Source organism: Oryzias latipes, chromosome 10 (assembly GCF_053564925.1).
Source record: "Oryzias latipes strain Hd-rR chromosome 10, Olatipes_Hd-rR_3.1".
NCBI classification, from domain to species: domain Eukaryota; kingdom Metazoa; phylum Chordata; class Actinopteri; order Beloniformes; family Adrianichthyidae; genus Oryzias; species Oryzias latipes.
In genome coordinates, this window is record NC_136246.1 from 3728503 (window position 1) to 3742913 (window position 14411).

The following is a 14411-nucleotide window of genomic DNA, read 5'->3' on the forward strand; positions in this document are numbered from 1 at the left end:
ACTAATTAACCAGTGGTGCATGCTTTTGGACTTTGGAAAGAAGCCGGTGTGACCGGACAAACACCACGCATGCACGGGGGAGAACATGCAAGCGCCAGACAGAAAGGTCCCAGCCGGGATTGAACCAGCTCTAAGGATGGGTGTTTCAAATTAGCCATGGCCATGAACACTGTGATACAGGCATCAGATTGTTTCAATGTAATGATCTATGGTTTTTGAATTTATCTGTATTAAATACATATAAAGAACAATACACCACCATGAAAGTGAAACAGAGGTGGCCAAGTCCAAACAAAGGGCGGATGACCGATTGGACACATAACAGTGACAGGTGGATCTGTACAGGTGAGACAGAGAAACAGAGATGGAAGGCTGTTCAGCAGGTTAGAGTGATGGCGGACGGAGATAGAAATGTGTTGACAGGTTCCACAAGTTTGATGGAAAGATGGAAGGAGAACTTTAGAGGTAACAGATCTGAAGATGTTGACATGAGGGTGGTTGGTGTTCGTGAGGAGCATGCAGAGAGCAGCCACAGGGGAAAGAAGAAGATGATTATGGCCAGTGGTCTGTAGATTCAACCAAGAAAGAGGCCTCTTTGAGACAGAATCTGACCTTTAGGAGAGCTGAATCACCAGTGGACTCAAAGCTTGACTCTATAGGAAGTAAAAATGACAACTTGTGCGCCTTATTGCAGTAGCACTCATCAGCAGAGTGCAGAGCAGTACTTTTTGTGGCAGGTTGTTGTTGTAGCTGAGATAGTACATCCACTGACAGATTCAGAAAACCATTTGTTCTGGGAACATCTGACCTTTCAACGATTCCTCTTCAATCTAAATACATGTTCATCTATGATACATATCCAAAAAGTATTTAGGAGCACACACACCAAAACGTCCTGCCTTGTTTACTCAAGCCTTGCTGAAACAGGTTCAGCCAGATAAGGGCTTAAAAGGCAAATGAAAAAAACATGTCAACATGTTTTTGTTAGATAAAGTCATGCTCGGGCATGTTTTGTTAGCTGAGAAGTCCCATCGTTCGCAGCTTGGAGATTTTTGGAATCAGAGCACACAATGACTTTTTCACAATATTTTCTTAAGGTTTAAATTATTGCAATCATCCTTTTACCTCCTTTGTATTTTTATCACGTTTTAACACATGTAAGCTAAAATACCATTTGTGTCAATCAACTTTATCAAATCATTCATAATTTAAGAGAGGCAGCACACTTCTGCATGTTCACAGCTTTTGATGTCAGCAGTATGTGCAAGGATACTGTGCTTTTTCACAACATGATTGACTTTCATCTGCAGCTCCAACTAGAAACATCTTGTTTTTCTTCTGTGACCTCATGGCTTTGTTGTGTCTGTAGTGCACTCCATGATTGGAGTGACCTTGTGTGTGCAGCAGTCTGTCTTCCTGATTAAATCCAATGAATTATGCACAGATGAACTACCAGCATGTTGTAGGACGGCAGATGAAAACATGAAGCACCAGACATCGGCTCCATCATTGTGTCCGAACACATATGAAAAAAAGTGCCATTATTTTTAACTTTAATGAAAGAACCAATTTAATCTTTATTATATTTTTTGAAATTTGTAAGTATTTGTCTTTTCCCATAAAACCCTTTAAAGTTACAACACATACATTTTTAAGAAAAATCTGCAGCGTCTTTCATAACCACATGAAAATACAAAATCAAACACTTACAGAGCTGTGAAAACTAAAATTATGAGGTTAATATATAGAGGTAAAATGAACAACAGAAGCAGCTTTGATGCTTACAAAAGAAGAGATTGTTTTACAGTAAGCCCTGCCATAGACTGCTGACCTTTTCAAGGTGGACTGAACCTTTGCCCAGCAGTAGCTGGGACAAGCCCCAGCAACCCTGTGACCCTAAAAACCGTGAAGCCAGAACTGTGTGTAATCAGACTCTAAAAGAGATGTTCTAAAACACACAAATTAAACCTAAATTAGCACAACAAAACTTACAAAGTACTGAAGATACATACTCATAGTATAGACTACGTAAGAAAGAAAGATAAAAAAGAATCAACTTTTAATGACATTTCAGGCCACATGAAAGCATCAACAGTCCTGCAGGTTTCAAAAGTTGTGGTCACAGATGACATTTGATCCAGTCAGAGGAAGAGCAAACTTGAGAGGAGTCATCTGAAGCCAGAGAGCAAGATTAAAGGGGTGAGTGCACATGCTAAAAAAATGGGGTGAGGCATCTCTGAGGACTGGCATCTGAAACATCTGCTCTCTGAGATTTATGGGCCAATCAAACAGTTGTGAGCTGAATATGTCACTTTCTATATTTGGAGATTTTATGATGAGGGAAGTGTGGCATGAAGAGCATGAAAAAGACTCAGATGAAACATTCACATCACTTGAAACTTGAGAAGCAATCAGAGTTTAATAGAAAAAATTTGTTTTTTAATTTATGTTAAGATGACTTCCATTGACTGTATGAGAACGATCTGCCCCCTTTCTCTTCCCAGATAGGAAGTGTCCGATGGCTCCAAGAAACCTAAATCCTATAGACTTCTATGGAGAAATAAACAGCTGTTACTTAGTCATTCTATTGGTCAGAGGAACCATTCTTGCTCTGATATCTTTTTAAACATCTTTTTGATAATTATATTATTTCTTTATTGCAAGTTATTCAAGATATACACTGACCAATCAGATGCCTCAATAAAAGCATATAGTGCCCACTGGCCCAGTATGATGTATCAATCTATCTGATCGAGACACTATATTGGATGTGAATTCTACCAGCTGTTTGAGTCACTGAAAACATCATGTGCCCAATCCTGAGTCCCTGATTGGTTGACGAGATGTGACAACCTTGTCAAAGTTCAAATCTTTGAACACAATTTGCCAGGCTGCCGCGCTGCTACTGCGGCTCAAATCGCACTGCAGGACCTCAGATCGTGACTATAGTATTGACTTAACTTTGCAACAGGCAGATCCTGACACGCAAATAGAGTTAAGTGTGAATGTAGCTTTAGGGGTCCTAAGTGTGCAAAGAATTTGTCCCCACACCATTACACCACCACCACAAACCCGAACCATTTATACAGGGCAGGAAGTATCCATGTATTCCTGTTGTTGATGCCAAATTCTGACCCTAGCATCCGAATAAGCCAGGAGAAATGTCTGCCAGTCTGCCCCAGGGCAGCTGTAGCTACATCAGTAATTACCATCACCAGGTATGAACGAATAATGGACACATTGGAAGAACTTTGAGCGTCTGGAAAAGTGCAGATAAATCCAATCCATTATTATTTTTATTAATAAATAGACACTCATCAGACCAGGCTACGTTTTTCCAGTCTGGTCATTCTCCTCTAACCTCTGGCATCAATGAGGCATTTCCGCCCACAGAACGCCTTCTCACTGGATATTTTCTCTTTTTTTGGACCATTCTCTCTCAACCCTAGAGATAGTTGTGGGTGAAACTCCAAAACCTACGTATTTATTTCTCTTTTAAAAAAAAATACTAGACTATAAATTCAGCACATTTATTTATGAAGAAAAACACTGATGTGCATTTTTCCCCTCTCAGATTTGTTGTTGCTTGTTATTATAAATAGTTTATCTTGTCCCTTTCTGCTGAAGGAATTTTGACGGACAAAAAGCACGACCCTCAGGCCAATAATGTGTTTTTTGGAAAGCTCATTTTTACTGTTTTGTTGAGAACTTCAAACAAATTTCATTGTCACTTTGTATGCTGCAGAAGTGTCTCATTAAAGATTGTTGTTTTCACTGCTGTCTTGTTTCTCTTTACATTTGCCTCATGTTACAAGAAGTAATCTGGCCAGAATATGTTTTTACAATGCAGTTACTTTACCATTACCAACAAGTTAGCATTGTCTCATTTGGTGAGGTCAGAAGACCAAGTGTGTATATACACTGTACGGGAAGGTAATACGTGAAGATACCCAGCATTTACTACTGAAAGTACCAAGTAATAGAGTGGAAAAAGGGCTGACTTTCTTTTACAGTCCAGTTTCATTGTACTTACAGGGTAGTTTCTGTGGTAAATTCATGGTACATACCATGAAACACACAGCGAGTGCAGACCTAAAGGTCAAGGTACTTTATTTGCACTTTCCTTGTTCTTAAATGTAAATACCCAGTAAGTATATTATAAATACCCAGTATGTACCACATAAGTATGAACAAATAGTAACATATAAATACACAGCAAGTACCATGTAAGTACCGAGTAGACACAAAGAAGTACCATGTAAACACCCTGTAAGTACCCAGTTAATTCCATAAAACGTACCATGTAAATATCCTGAAAGTACCAAGTAGGTACACAATAAGTACCATCTAAATTCCACTTAAGTACACTGTAAGTACTGTACTGTAAAAGAAAGCGTTACCCAAAATTCTTGTTTCTCCCTTCCTTATTTTTAACTGTGGGAGTCCTGTCTATGCGACCACTGTTGAAAGAAAATCCTTTCAGCTGAAAAAAGAGGACAGAGGAAAGAGAATCTTGTATAGTCTGAAATGGGCCAACAAAAGTTACTTTGTTAAACTGACAAGCAAGCTGCAGTTAAGCTGACATGTGACTAGCTGAAGGTGTAAACATCCTAACAAGAAACCAAACATTCCTGACTCATCTATTTAAAGTCTGAACTGTCCCGGCAGCACTGCTTTGAACTTGGATACTTGTTATGAGCTGTAGAAAGGCTGCCGTGTAGCACTGCAGGCGTTTTCTGGGAGCTGATGAGAGCAAATAACATCACCAAACCTGCACGTCTTCGACTGGATGTTAAGGTGTGCTGATATAAAAAAAAAAAATAACTGCTGACCCTGGCTTTTTTCTCATCATTTACGGGAGGAAATCAACTGCACTGGTCCCTCCCAATGAATGAGGATGACATCAAGCGATGTTCTGATTTCCTCACATTTATTTGTACCTGATGCTGCACAGTAACGACATACTGCTGATGGGCTTCAGTGTTGACCTGCTTCTCTGTGAAAGCAGCACAGCAGCCATCAGAGACAGTACATGGATCCAAACACTGAAAATGCTTATATACAAACAAAACCTTTTCAAATGATCAGTTTGTTACACAAACAGACACAAAGTGCACTGATTGCAGCTTTATGTCCTGCCTCTGCCATATAACTGGAACAGTTCCTGCAGAGGGAGAAGACGGTGAGATGAGCTGGCAAACATGTTTGTAGACGGTGAAAGGAAACAGGCATTCTCGGAGGAAGGCAGTAAATGCCCTTAGAGGACACGCTAACCCTGTTGAAGCAGCAAAAACCCAATAAAGATGCGTTTTTGTTAGTCCTGAAGGCTTTGTCCCAAGCTAAAAATAGGAATGAACAAATGAACATGTTCACTCGTCCCAAAGCAGGTGGGTGGGAGAAATGAGTGCATTGATGCTGTTGATTGCAACTCTGTGCACCTAAACACCCGGCTCTGGACTGTTGACCCTAAGAACCTAAAGTCTTCCACCTTGTTCACCTCAGCTCCCTGCAACCTCATTGTCCCACTTCAGTTCCTCTCATTTCCACACAGATACTCTGTTTTTCTGCAGCCGATCTTCATTCCTCTCCTTTCCAGAGCAAACTGCCACCTTTCTAGATGTTCGTCCACCTGCTTCCTTCTCTCGCTAAATATCACAATGTCATCTGCAAACATCACAATCCACAGAGATTTCTGCCTAACCTCATCAGTCAGTCTGTCCATCACCACAGAAACAAGAAGGAGCTCAAAGCTGATCTTTGGTGCAGTCCCATACTCCACCTTGAACTCCTCTGTCACAGCCCAAAGTCACTGTGGCTCTTCCTTAATAAAACACTTTTGGACACCACTACAGCTCCAAAAGTCCCTACACTTCAAGCATTAGGGATTAGCCAGAGGCCTAAGAAAGCATTTCAGATTCAGCCTGGGACTGTGCAATATTCTCAGGCTTCATGTGATACATTCACAACAATCAACATTTTCAGTTTTTGTTTAATATTCTCCGGATTTCATGCACCTTTTTTAGCATTAAATATTTTAGAAGAGAAAATGTTGTAAGCAAACAGGGCACACTGACACTGTCAACATTATTATCATTATTTTAATGGAAACAATTAATTTTCTTCTTTTGTCCATGACAGCTTCCAATTTTTCATCATCCACTCTCATACTGCTATCCTACATATTGAAGTTGCTTCCGTGGTATTGATGCTGACTCTGGTGTGTGATGTGGGCGGCTGTGGTGCAGCGGTAGGGCAGTCGACCCATGATCGTAAGATTGCAGGTTCGATTCCCGCCTTGCACGCCCATGAGTCGAAGTGTCCTTGGGCAAGACACTGAACCCCACCTTGCCTCTGGTGGTAGGCGGGCGCCTGTGTTTGACAGCGGAGCGACCACCAGTGTGTGACTGTGTGTGTGAATGTGTGTGTGACTGGGTGAATGGGTCTGTGACTGTAAAGCGCTTTGTCCTTGTAGGAAGAAAGGCGCTATATAAGTATACGCCATTTACCATTTACCATGATGTGTTTATCTATTTTCCCCTGCCAGCTGATGATCTATGAAGCATCTTTGTCTTAAACTGCACGCACTCAGGAATTCGACCTCTTGCACATTTCCTTTTTCTTTTCCTGTCATTGTTGGAGCAATTCTCTGCTGCTCTTTGAAGAGAAAACAGCACGTTAAAAGATGTTAAGCTGTTCCAGAAAATAAACCCAAAACAAAAGACTGCTGTTGCTGTTACTAAACTAACATAAAAAAAATTTAAATTTTAAAAAGGGATTATTTAAACTTATTGAAATCTTCAATCCTTTTATTTCAAATAACCTTAAATAAAAAAAAGTGAATCTGTTACTAAAAATTATTGTAAAATTATTGTAAATACATGTTCCATGGTCCCTAGCATTAAACATACATTTGCATGGCGTGATGAAGACTTCATTCATTTTGGCTACACCTTTTGAAATTTTCAACGAGCTTTCTTCTAGAACCGGTTTCCTGAAGGCTGCTGTAAGATGTAAATTCAAACTGTCAGAAGACATGTTTTGCTGTAAATTTATATTTAAATGAATAAATAAATAAATGTTTGAGATAAAAAAAAAATTTAAGCCAGTGCGCAGGAGAACTAATAACAGATCAGACGTCTTTCTGCTTGATGCAGTGGAGGGATGTGTTTCGGAATGATGACAGAAACGGTTTCCCAGCATCTTTGTGTCTGACAGAGTTATGTCCATGTCCTTCTGAATCCAAGTCCACAAACAGAGAACTTCCTCAAGCCATTCTAAGGCAGGAAGAGGAAAGACTGCGGCACCCATGTGGCTGAGGCAACACTCCAGTCTTTTCAGAGTCTGTGCTCTGTTTCTATGAAGACAAACAAACATTATGATCTAACAGGCTGCTGTTTATTTTAGTGCTCATTGAACGTTTTGTGACATTACTGCTGAGTTGACACATGAATGGAACAGTTCTGTTACTGTTTTTAATCTGCAATGATCCATGAACATGCTCAGAGTAATGGCACTTTTTTATCAAAGCCTTTTAAAGCTCTCTGTGGCAAAGCTCATGTTTAACTGAATCCAACCAAGTGAACAGAAAAAAATGTATTTTAATATAAAACCATTAAATTTTATTAGTGTGTTATGTTTATAATACTAAACAACCTTGAAAAAAAGGTTAGAAAACATACTGGTAGTTCTTAAAAAAAGGGATTTTTAACTCTTTTTTGTATTTATGCTTTTGCAAAATACACTTGTAAAGAAACGAGTGACCTTCTGAACACATTCAAGCTTTTGAAGAACTCATTTTTACATTTTTATTCCAAAATAAACATAAAAAGAAAGGGCAAAATGAAGGGAAAAGATGTCATGAAACTTCCGACGGAGTTTGCAAACTTTCCAATGTTTGTACGACATTAGTGTTTAAAGTGACACAGTGTTGTCGGATGTGATGCTCATCTCAGACTGGATTCTTCGCTAGAGACTTTTCTGCCAACATGAAGCACAGAGACATGATGAAGCTTCAAAATAAACGCTCTGCTTCCCTCTAGTGGTTAATAATCTTCATCGAACATGTTGCTCAACATTCGAATGGGTAAAAACATCTCAACCATCATGGGTTCTACATCTTCTTTTCAGAGATGTGATGGAGAATTGAACAAAAGCAATTTGACTATTCTATACTATTTTACCACTATTATTAATTATTACTATTTTACATTATGTCTACCAAAACAATCTGAGTCTTTTTTTATTCAGGATTAAACAGACATGTAGAAATGTTTTCTTAAATTGCTTAAAATGTCTGATTTTGTCGTGAATTTACTGATAATTTTGATTTGTTTACAGGTGCTCTCTAACGGTCAGGCAAACATTGATTAAGGTTTCTGAGCAGACATGAAAAAAGAAAAGAAAGTATTCTTCCAAAACATATGCTAGGAATTAATGAATATTTAAACATAGATTAAATCAAAAAAAGATTAAATCAAAACCTTGACTGGTAATAAAGACAATATACAAGGGTGATTTTGTTCAGTGTACATATTTAATGACACTTTTTTGAGAAAAAGACTTGTCTAAAAATAATATGTACCATGCGTTTGATCCTGTTGTAGCTTTAGAATATTTGCTTTATCCTGCTTAAAGTGGCTCATCTTAGACAGAATTTAAGTGAGAATGTGAATAAATGGACTGAATTGTGGGAGTTGAGCAGAAAATAAAAGAGAAATTAACCGGCATGTCACCCTTCATTTGTGGTTTGAATTTTCTTGCACCTTTGGGATAGTTTCCATAGAAACCATTAGTCTGTGAAAAGTGGTGTTTAAGAGGACAGCAGACACATTCAGTTCTACATTCACATGCACCCCCACTCTCCTCATCCTGAAAGATTAGGTTCAAAAGTGCAATATTTATGTAAGAGTCAAGTGGAAAACAGATGTGTCTAATTGTCAGTGAGATTTCACAACAATTTTACTATCTGTCATCGCATGCCTCTGTTATTCTAAGATTGAGAAGACACAGCTGTAGGAGTCACTCTGAACAAAACAAGCATACGTGGTCCACTTGGTTATAAAAAATAAAAAAATAAAATAAAAAAAAGCTTAATCAATTATTGAAAATGGTTAAATTGATTGATTTATAATGATATTACTTCACTTGCTCCAAAAATTTAAAAATTGATTCATGATCTTTCCTAATGTAATTTAGCACACACATTGAGTGTGAGCACACAGCACATTAACTTTTGATACTTGAGCAATTATTGCTATGAAGATTTTTGAAACAGTGTTATGTCTATTTTACTGATATAGTATTCTTTTTTAATCATATAAATGACTTTTATAAGTAACACAATCTGCATACATTTTGAATAACTGATCTGCATTTGCCATGTTGATTTCTAAAATAGTTATTTTTTTACATAATAATTTAAGGAATTCATCTTCGTCATGTGCTTTATTGATACCTAATGATTCTTAATTCTGTCTGATAAAAGAACCGGATAATGATAAATCATGTAATAAAATGGTTATGGTAGAACTAGGGTGGGATTATATAAGTACGCTTCCTTTCACTCCCTTTCAAGCAATATTTATTATTATGTCTAGGGCTGCACGATATGAGGAAAACTTGCGATATGGAATATGGAAAAATATGGAAAAATAAACAAAAACATCATTCCCATTTCATTGCAACAGTTTAAAAATTATACTCCAAATGAACCTCATCGACATGGGGGACAAACGTCAGGGTGGCTAACCCTGGTCCTCAAGAGCCTCAACCCTGTCTGTTTTCCAATTCTCCCTAGACTGCTCGATAATGATAACCAAAATCAGGTGTGTTCAGTCAATCAGGATGTGAAATCACTTGAGTCAGCCAATCAACAGCAAGCTGGTTAAGGAGAGCTGGAAAACAGGCAGGGTTGAGGCTCTTCAGGACCAGGGTTAACATAATAGGCCTCCATCTGATTGGTCAACAATGGGAAGGCGTCCATCTGATTGGTCAAAGCATAAAGGGATTTATTTGATTCTTTAAATGCTTCAAGCTGCTAGAAGATTGTTTTAACACATTTTGGGTTTGCGATTTATTGCGATATTCGCCGTCTTTTGCGATATGCATATTGCAGAGCTGGATATTGCGATAACGATAAATTTGCGGTATATTGTGCAGGCCTAATTATGTCTAATTATCCTCAGTTTGATTGGTCATTGTATTAATGTATAACTGATGATTGTATAGTTTTTGTGTATTTGATTGCTTGAAATAAACCATATCAAATCAAATATCCAAACTTTTCAAACATAAATATAAATGAAAACATACAGGAATATTAATCCAGAATAATGAATATTTTCTGTCAAAATTATGCAAATATTAACAAACACAGCCAGGAAATATTAACAATTAGAAATAATAAATCAAATTATTCCCGGGGGCCTGTTTAGGTCGTGCTGGTTTGCAGCGTCTTCCGTCCATAAAACCTGTGTTCGATTCCGAGCTGCTCCCTATTCCCTTCTCTGCTGCTGTGCCGGTCCCAAACCCAGTTGGATTGAGAGGGTTGCGTCAAGAAGGGCATCTGGCATAAAAACATTGCCAAGTTAACCATGCAACCCCTGATGGGAGAAGCCAAAAGTGAAAGAAGAAATCAAATTATTCTGTTTTCTTTGCTCTTTTGTCATTTTTTCAGAGCTGAACTCCTGACATCATTTTTAGCAATAAGTTCATTTCTGCTTGTTGTGTGATGTTCTGTGAGAACATGTGTGTGTCTTGGGTTCTGTGTGTGTCTTTGTGAAACGTATCACAGGGATTTGATTATTTAAAAACCTGTTATTGTGAAAATCATGTTTAGGGGTCATAAAACATTATAAACTAAATTACAGAACTAATCACTGGGATTACTCCTAAAATATTTGGCATTTTCCGAATTTTACTTTCATAAAGAAATTATCTATTGTTTATTTATGGTCTGAAAAAGTGCAGCTGTTTTCCAGCCTGCATTACCTGCTGTCTTTATTTATACGTTACTATCACCAACTAAACAACCGTGAAAATAAATGTATGGAAAATATAGACAAGTATTAAAAATGTCCGCAATACTTAGTGAAGAATGACATTATTAGAATGAGCTGAGTAATTTAAACTACCCGATGATCCAGGTGTAGTGCAACCTGCGCCCACTACACCTCCCCTTCTCCTCCTCACACACGTGCCTCTTTCTCAAAGGCAGGAGCACTGATTTGCAAGTTTCAGGCCATTCCATACTCTGCCATATGTTTCACGATAGCAGAACTAAAGAGCCACAATTACTAATATCAAGCACTGAATCGCTACCCTCTACTATCCAGGCAAGTACCGTTGCACCCGAGTCTTAATTCACTATCCTCTTACTTAGTAGCTGGACATGTCCGAATCTGCTACCCGTCCCCCATGCAAAGCAAAACCCCGGTTTGTTGAGAACAACACTCACATAAGTTAGCGGACAATCATATCTGTCTGTTTATTTTGAACACCCCCACCACCAGCCAAACCGCATTAACCTCACTTCTGCTCACAGCTCCCTCACTTATGGTGAGCGATTTAACACACCTGAGATTCCCCACTTCCCATGACTCTTAAAAGCTAATGGCGGGGCTAGCCCCCAGATTGCCACAAAATATTGATTTGCAATATGAGCAGTGCTATTTTTAAAGCATTCCCTGCGGGCGCCACAAGGCGTGCTCGGGGGCGCCCGCGGGCACAGGGTTGGTGAACCCTGTCATAGAGTGTGGGGAGGCGATTTTTTTTTTTCCTAACTTGTCCTGTCCAGCAGCTGGGCAGGCAGATAAGAAATGACGGCCTCTTGTGTTGGACATATATTACTTTAACAACAGGGGTTATTAATCTTCTGACAAACCAAAGGTATGACTGAATAAACCCCTTTTGTAATGGAGGCCAAACTTTATTAATTTCAATAATGTTTAAAAATCTTTGGTGTTGGACCGGACGGAAAAGGAAAGAAGGGAAGAAGAGTGAGGGACGTTAGAGAGAAGGGGGGGGGGGGGGGGTAAGAGGGTGATAATAGGAGGGGGGGGGGATAAGACCATGAAGCAGCATAGAGCAGCAAGTTTACTGGTTGTTTATCGTTACGGTACGGTTCAAATGTAGTACAAAAAGGGCGGGGCCTGTCCACACACACACTGAAATGTTATCAACACACCTGCTGGCTGAAAAAATGTCCACCTGTCAACATGTACCCAAAACAGATAGTATTCACACATGCATATTTATGCCTTTAAACCAACTAGTGTGAAATATTTCATTCATTCTATCACGCAAACTATTAGTGCAAAGGTGAGCTAACACCTATGCTCAGGTGAGTGTTTATGTTCTTCTAAAATGGACGGTGGAATGTGAAAAGAAGAAAGGAGAGTGCCCAGCCATCCCCACACCAAGACCCCCGCCGCAGCAGCAGCGGCAGCCGGAACCCCCCAACGCCACACGTTAGCAGGAACTAGCAGAAGAGATCACATCACTTCTGTGTTGGTTTCGCTCCATTGGCTCCCAGTTGATTCTAGAATCAAGTTCAAGATCCTCCTGTTAACCTATAAGGCCTTACATGGACTGGCCCCGTCCTATATTAAGGATCTCATAGTCCCTTACCATCCGATAAGAACACTTCGCTCGCAAAACGCAGGACTGCTTGTAGTTCCTAGAATTAGTAAAAGTACGGTTGGAGGTAGAGCGTTTAGCCACCAAGCCCCTGTTTTATGGAATAAGCTCCCAGCTAATGTAAGAGTGGCCGACTCTGTTTCTACATTCAAAGTTAGACTGAAAACATTCCTCTTTGGACAGGCTTATTATCAGACTAGTTAGTATTCAGAGATTATTTAACTTAATCTTAATGTGTTTAAATTATACTTAATAACAATAACTTTTTGTTTTAAAAGGCTGTTAGAAGTTGAAGCTGGGGTAACTATGGTGCACTGGGTTTCTGTCCTTTTTTCTCATCTACTTCTACCCTTCCTCTCCTCTATTCTTGATCATCATTTATCATTTAGTTTTCCACGCCGCTGTTTGTATTGTCACTCTTTCCCTCCCCCTCCTGGGGAGTGGGAGTTCTTCCAGACTCCAGTTGGCTCATCCGTGCTCCTGTTCCTGACCGTTTACCTCGCTTTTGCTCCTGCTCCTTCACCTGGCTGTGGATCCTGCCTCTGGCTCGACTCGCGCCCCTGACTGTCTCCCCAACCACGGCTGGATGAAGCTCGTCTGCTGGACTTTTATATATGTAATTGTAGATTTATATAAGTTAATTCTTCTCTAAGAGTTCTGGTAAATCGCCTGTCCGTCCTGGGGGAGGATCCCTCCTTCATGTGGGCACCCCTGAGGTTTCTTCGTTTTTTTCCGGAATCTGTTTTTTTAGGAGTTTTTCCTTACCGTGAAGGGGGGTCTAAGGGCAGGGATGCCAGTACAGCTTAGTCAGTGTGTTAGTTCATTTTAGTATTTTCCTATTGAATTCTTTGTATTCATGATCCTTTTGAGTTCATGTTTACTCCGAAGCCCATCAAGACGACTGTTGTTGTGATTTTGGCCTATATAAATAAAATTGAATTGAATTGAATTGAACCGCCCCCCCCGGGCGACCCAATCCGCCACCCAGGCCAGGGCCAGCAAGACCGCCGCGAGGCCCCCAGAGCCAGAGAGCAGGGAGGCACGGGGAGAGAGAGAGCGCCGCCCCAGCCCAACCAGGAGAGCGCCCCCCCCCCCCGCGGTGGGAGAGCCCAAAGCAGGGCCCCACCCGAGAAGGGCGCCCACAGCCCCAGATGAGTACCCCATCACCACCCAGGAGTTCTGGGCATCCCCCCTCCCCAACCCCAGGTACGAGCCAGGACCCCCCAAGGGAGACCCGCTCCGCGCTCCAGGCAGCCACCCACCAGGGCCACAGATGGTCCGGAAAGGTGTAAGACAGGGGCCAGCCGCCCCCGCCCAGGAGGGGGGCACCCCAGAGAGAAGGGGGCCCCACAAGGGGTGTTGTAGACATGGCCCGACAAAGCTCGGCCACAGATGGAAATTGGCGAGGCCCAGCACCCGGTGGCAAGGACCAGAACCCACCCCGCAGGGACACAGACACCCCCGGCCCAGGTGTGATATGATCCCCGGTTTCTGGGCTTGCCATAAAGCTCTGGGATCCCTCTCCCTGCGCGGGGAGAGCACCGCCGGGCCCAGGAAACCGGCACCCAGGGGACACGGCCGCCGTTGCCAAGGGCCCCGCGCGCCCAACCAGGGATGGGTTAGGGGACAGATGGTCCAAGGTCCCACCTTCCTTGCGACATGACTGTGTGCGTGTGTCTTAGTGAGGGTTGCCCCGCCCCGTCCCAGAGCCAGGGAAGGTGTAGACGGTGTAGGAAAGAAATCTTCGCTTTTCAGTTCTTTCCATACATGCGTGT